Raw genomic sequence first — 6000 nt, 5'->3', positions numbered from 1 at the left:
TCTCTCTTTCCTGTATTCCGTCTTGTCATTGTTTGAGATCCGACCCACTATGGTGGTGTCGTCAGCAAACTTGAAAATCGAGTTGGAAAGGAATTTGATCACACAGTCATAGGTGTATAAAGAGTATGGTAGGGGGTTGAGGACACAGCCTTGTACCGGTGTTGAGGATGATCGTGGAGGAGGTGTTGTTGCCTATCCTTACTGATTGCAGTCTCTGGGTGAGGAAGTTCAGGATCCAGTTGCAGAGCGAGGAGCCAAGCCCCAGGCCAAGGTGTTTGGAGATGGGTTTCAAAAGAATAATGGTGTTGAAGGCTGAGCTGTAGTTGATAAATAGTCTGACATAGGTGTCTTTGTTATCTAGGTGAAAAATTCCTATTGCCTTTATCATGAACTATGCATGAGTAGATGGTGCTGTTGACCTCTTCAGGGATATGTTGAGGACATGCCTAAAGCTTATCTGCTGTCCTCGAGGGAGTCTCCTTCCGCAACCAAGACCCAGTAGAACAGTTGCTTCAGGAGTTTGGTGGCAGGCAGATAAATGACCAAGCAACGCCACTACTTTCTCAGGAGGCTAAGGAAGTTTGGCATATCTGCTACGACTCTCACCAACTTCTACAGATGCACCGTAGAAAGCATTCTTTCTGGTTGTATCACAGCTCCAGGGACCTGGATTCGATTCCCGGCTTGGGTCACAGTCTGTGTGGAGTTTGCACATTCCCCTCGTGTCTGCGTGGATTTCCTCCGGGTGCTCTGGTTTCCTCCCACAGTCCAAAGATGTGCGGGTTAGGTTGATTGGCCATGCTAAAAGTGCCCCTTAGTGTCCTGAGATGCGTAGGTTAGAGAAATTAATGGGTAAAATATGTAGGGATATTGGGGTAGGGCCTGGGTGGGATTGTGGTTGGTGCAGACTCGATGGGCCGAATGGCCCCTTTCTGGACTGTAGGGTTTCTATGATTCTATGATTTTATGGCATGGCTCCTGCTCTGTCCAAGACCGGAAGAAACTACAAAGGGTTGTGAATGTAGCCCAGTTCATCACGCAAACCAGCCTCTCACCCATTGAGACTGTCTACACTTCCCGCTGCCTTGGGAAAGCAGCCAGCATAGTCAAGGACCCCACAAATCCCGGACATTCTCTCTTCCACCTTCTTCCATCGGGGAAAAGATACAAAAGTCTGAGGTCACGTACCAACCGACTCAAGAACAGCTTCTTCCCTGCTGCCAATAGACTTTTGAATGGACCTACCTTGTATTAAGTTGATATTTTCTCTACACCCTAGCTATGATTGTAACACGACATTCTGCACCCTCTCCTTTCCTTCTCCCCTATGTACTCTATGAATAGTATACTTTGTCTGTTTGGCATGCAAGAAACAATACTTTCCACTGTATACCAGTACACGTGACAGTAATAAATCAAATCAAATCATGTCCTGCCCAGTGGAGTTGGTTTAGAGTGGTTAGTGCCTCAATGCTTGCAGTGTTCGCTTGGGACCACCTTTGCTGCCACTGGATTTGGAAGATCTCACGAAAGCACCACTCGTGGAACATCTCCAGTGTTTTGAGGTAGATTGTCCAAGTTTCTGAGGAACATCGGAGCACAGGGATCACTGCTGCCCAGTAAAACACGAGATCCTGGTCTTCAAATGCTTTTTTTCCTCAATTGGTTGAAGGGCAAGCTGGTACATTTGCGATAAGGAATTTCGTCATCTATATCTGCATTTTGTTGAGAGACATGGAGAATGGTCCACATTTTCCAGGATTTCACCATTGATCTTAAGCGACAGGGTCAAGTGTTGTGCAGTGGGAACTTGTTGAAAGAAGTTTTCTGGGTGTTTAGTGAAAGGTAGGTTTTCTCATATGCTTCAGAGAAGGAGTTGACAATGGCCTGGAGCTCAGTTTGTGAGAGAGCGCGCACACTAGCGTCAACTGCAAACTCAAGCTGAATGACTGAGGTTGGATTGGCTTTGGATTGAGGGGTGTAGGTTAAACAGCTTCCCACCTGTTCTGTCGATTATCTCCAAGGCTGTAGGGAATTTGCTGGATGTAAGGTGCAGTATTGCGGCGTGGAAAACGGAGAAGGGAGTTGGTGGTGCAGCCTCATTTGACCCCAGTTTTCACTGAGATAGTTTGTGGCGGCTCCGTTAGTAAGGATCAAGACTTACATGTCACCCAGGAGTAGGTGGGTGCTGGTGACAAATATAGCACAGCCAAATTTGAGAAGGATCCTCAATAAGCCTTCATAATTGACAGTCAAAGATTTGTACAGTCAAAAAAGGCCATTTAGAACCATTGGTGCTGTTCCTTGCACTTTTCTTTAATTTGTTGTGCCATGAAGATCATGTCTGTGGTGCTTCTCAATGGACGAAAACCACACTGACTCTTGAAAGAGTTCCTCAGACATTAAGAGATTAAAAGTTAAAGTTTATTTATTAGTCACAAGTAAGGCTTGCATTAATAGTGCAATGAAGTTACTGTGAAATTCCCCGAGTCGCCACACTTTGGCGCCTGTTTGTGTCAATGCACCTAACCAGCACGTCTTTCAGACTGTGGGAGGAAACTGGAGCACCCGGAGAAAACCCACACAGAAGAGGAAAATTCTTACAATGACAGCAGGGCGACTCCTCCGCAGTTACTTGTCTCAATATAGTCACACTTACAGCATCTCTGGTGTCTTCTGGCATGCACTCTTCTTCCCAGATGAGCGTGTGAGGTTATGTTGGCATGCCAGGAATGTATCTCCGTCATGTTTCAGAATTTCAGCAGGGATTCCGTCTGCTCCCGAGACCTTGTTTCTCAATTGTTGACTGGCTTTTTCAACCTCAATCCCAACTGCGGTGGTGCTGATACTGAGCAAGGTATGATATTGAACATGCAAGAACACAAGAGTTAGGTGCAAGTGTGGACCTTAATGGACTGTCCAGCCTCTTCAGCCACTCAATACGATCATTGCTGATCATGGGCTTCAACTCCACTTTTCCTCCTATTCCCCATATCCTTTGATTCCCTAACAGACTAAAAGTCAGTAAGAGGAATGAAGTTGAGGATGTTCAAGTTAAAGACGGGGAGAAATTTTCCCGTCCCGCCCGCCACGGGAATCGTAGCGGGCGGGGGCGGACCACGCAAAGGTCCATTAACCTCAGTTGGGATTTTCCAGTCTTGGGGCGAGCGCAGCTGGAAAATTCCGCCCAGAATCTCAGATGAGGAGTTTTTCAAAATGTCCTCTGCAGTGAGCATTCGCTGCCTCCCTGACCTTGATCTGCTTCCGTTCATGCGTGGCTCTCTGCAGTGTGGGCACTCGCATGCTTGGGTCATAGGTCATCTTGAAAGTGCTGAAGAAACTGCACACATCTATGAAGGAATACACAGACTGGAGATCAGCAGTCAATTTCAGTTGCATTCGCATAATGCCAACAGCCATAGCTGCCTAACACACCTGCCTGGCAATGACTTTAAAGAACTGTCTTCAAAATCATATTCCTACTATTGCAAGGATAACTGCAGCCAACCTGTGCCAAAGGGTTAACATTGTTAGGTACAGGAAAAGTTGCCAATATGTTCATTGTTTTTGTCTTTGCTTTCTTGATGTGAAGCTTATGTGGGGCAGCACGGTAGCACAGTGGTTAGCGCTGCTGCCTCACAGCTCCAGGGACCTGGATTCGATTCCCGGCTTGGGTCACTGTCTGTGTGGAGTTTGCATGTTCTCCCCGTGTCTGTGTGGGTTTCCTCCGGGTACTCTGGTTTCCTCCCACAGACCAAAGATGTGAGGGTTAGGTTGATTAGCCATGCTAAATCGCCCCTTAGTGTCCCGGGATGTGTAGATTAGAGGGCTTAGCAGGGTAAATATGTGGAGTAACGGGAATAGAGCCTGGGTGAGATTGTTGTCGATGCAGACTCGATGGGCCGAATGGCCTCCTTTTGCACTGTAGGGATTCTATGATTTCTATGGATCATTGTTACAAGACAATCTGTGAAACAAATGATTGGTAGCTTGACTAATGTAGCATTGCCCATCACTTTGTAGGAAAAGTGAGTAAAAGCCTTACTCCAGGACTTGAGAATGTGATCATTGATCATAGAATCCCTACAGTACAGAAGGAGACCATTTGGCTCATCAAGCCTGCACCAACAACAATCCCACCTGGGCTCTATCCCCGTAACTCTGCGTATTTACCCTGATAATCCCCCTGACACTAGGGTTAATTTAGCATGGCCAATCAACCTAACTTGCAGATCTTTAGACTGTGGGAAGAAACTGGGGCACTCGAGGAAACCCACGTAGACACAGGGAGCATGTGCAAACTCCACACAGACAGTGACCCGAGGCTGGAATCGAACCCAGGTCCCTGGCACCGTGAGGTAGCAGTGCTAACCACTGTGCCACCGTGACACCCAAGGTGGTCCAGGCTGACTCTTCAGTCCAGTACAGAGGAAGTGCTGTGTTGTCAGATGCTGCCCTTAAAACTAAATATTAAGCTGAAGGCCTGTCTATCTGTTTTGGGCAGATATAAAAGATCCCATGCTCTCACTTGAAGGAATGCAGGAAGTGGCCTGCTAACAGTTAACCTTCAACGCTTCCAGAAATGTAAACAACTGGACATGGATTTCACTCTGTGTTTGGGCCTTAGCTGCTAACTTCACCAAAACTAAGTGCAATTCCAAAGTAACCAGTTGGCTGTGTGAATTATCGGAGATGCAGGGCACTAGATAATGCATTAATCACAACAGCCAAGGTGCTGTGTCAGTGCTATAGTGTTAGTCTATGCCATCCCAGTGCTATAGGGCTGTCGTTTCACCAGGATCAATGACATTGAGCTAAGTTAGAACAACAGAAATTGTTCAAACAAATAATGAACTTTACATTGATTAGTTAAATGCCTGTACTAACTAAACTGGATGGTTTGAACATTGAACAAACTTGTTGGGGGAGTCTGATGAAATCTATGTGATTGCTTTTCTATGCATTTTTCAGGGAGTGGCAGCAGGTACAGGTATTTGATAACATACCACAGATGGGTGAGCTACACCAGCAATTCCCAAGGGAATTCAGTGCAAATGAATATAAAGTCAATCAAAAGTTTGTAGTGATAAAAAGAAACAATAGAGATCATTCACACCCTTGTGGAGATTGCATAGACTAGAGTTCAGGGAGGGGTAGGAATTTATCCATTCCTCTGCCACAACTGCCACTCTGCTGGAAAGCCTCATCTTCCTTTCCCCACTGTAACTATCTTCTTCATCCCCTCTTCCCTTGTCCTCACATGTTCAAGAAGCTTATTTGACCTTTTGACTTTTAAGGGGCGTCTTGACAAATACATGAATAGGATGGGAATAGAGGGATATGGTGCCTTGGAGGGTAGGGGGTTTTAGTTCAGTTAGGCAGCATGGTCGGTGTAGGCTTGGAGGGCCGAAGGGCCTGTTCCTCTGCTGTAATTTTCTTTTTTCTTTGTCCTTTGGATGGTCTTTCTCTTGGTGACATTTAGTTGCATCTGGTATCCCTAACCCCAACCCTCCCTCTTGCACACCTAGCCAGATCTATCTCCTGCCCTAGCCCTATAAATCCACGTGTCTATGCTTTCCCTTTCATCTCCCCTCATGCCCACTCCAAACTTACTCTGTCCATGATGCCCACCCGCTGCTCTCTTGACCCCATTCTAATTAAGCTGTTCACCACCCAATTTCCCTTTCCTGACCCACATTGTAAATGGTTCCAGGTAACCCTTCCCTTTCAAACTGACTATCATCACCCCCCTTCTTAAAGAGAAAGGTGGCATAATTGCAAACTACTGCCCCATCTTCAATCTCCCATTGCTGTCCAAAATCTTTAAATGTTCTTGCTTCTCAAATCTATACTCATTTTTCCTGAATCAATCCAGGTAACCTTCTGCTCCTCCCACTGCACAGAAACTACCTAAATCAAATTCACAAATGAAATCCTTAACTTCCTTGCAGTCTTTGACACAATGGGCTACAAACACTTCCTGCGATGCCTGTCCTTCGT

Source organism: Mustelus asterias, chromosome 8, assembly GCF_964213995.1.
Source record: "Mustelus asterias chromosome 8, sMusAst1.hap1.1, whole genome shotgun sequence".
Lineage (NCBI taxonomy): Eukaryota > Metazoa > Chordata > Chondrichthyes > Carcharhiniformes > Triakidae > Mustelus > Mustelus asterias.
Note: the sequence above shows the minus strand (reverse complement) of the source record.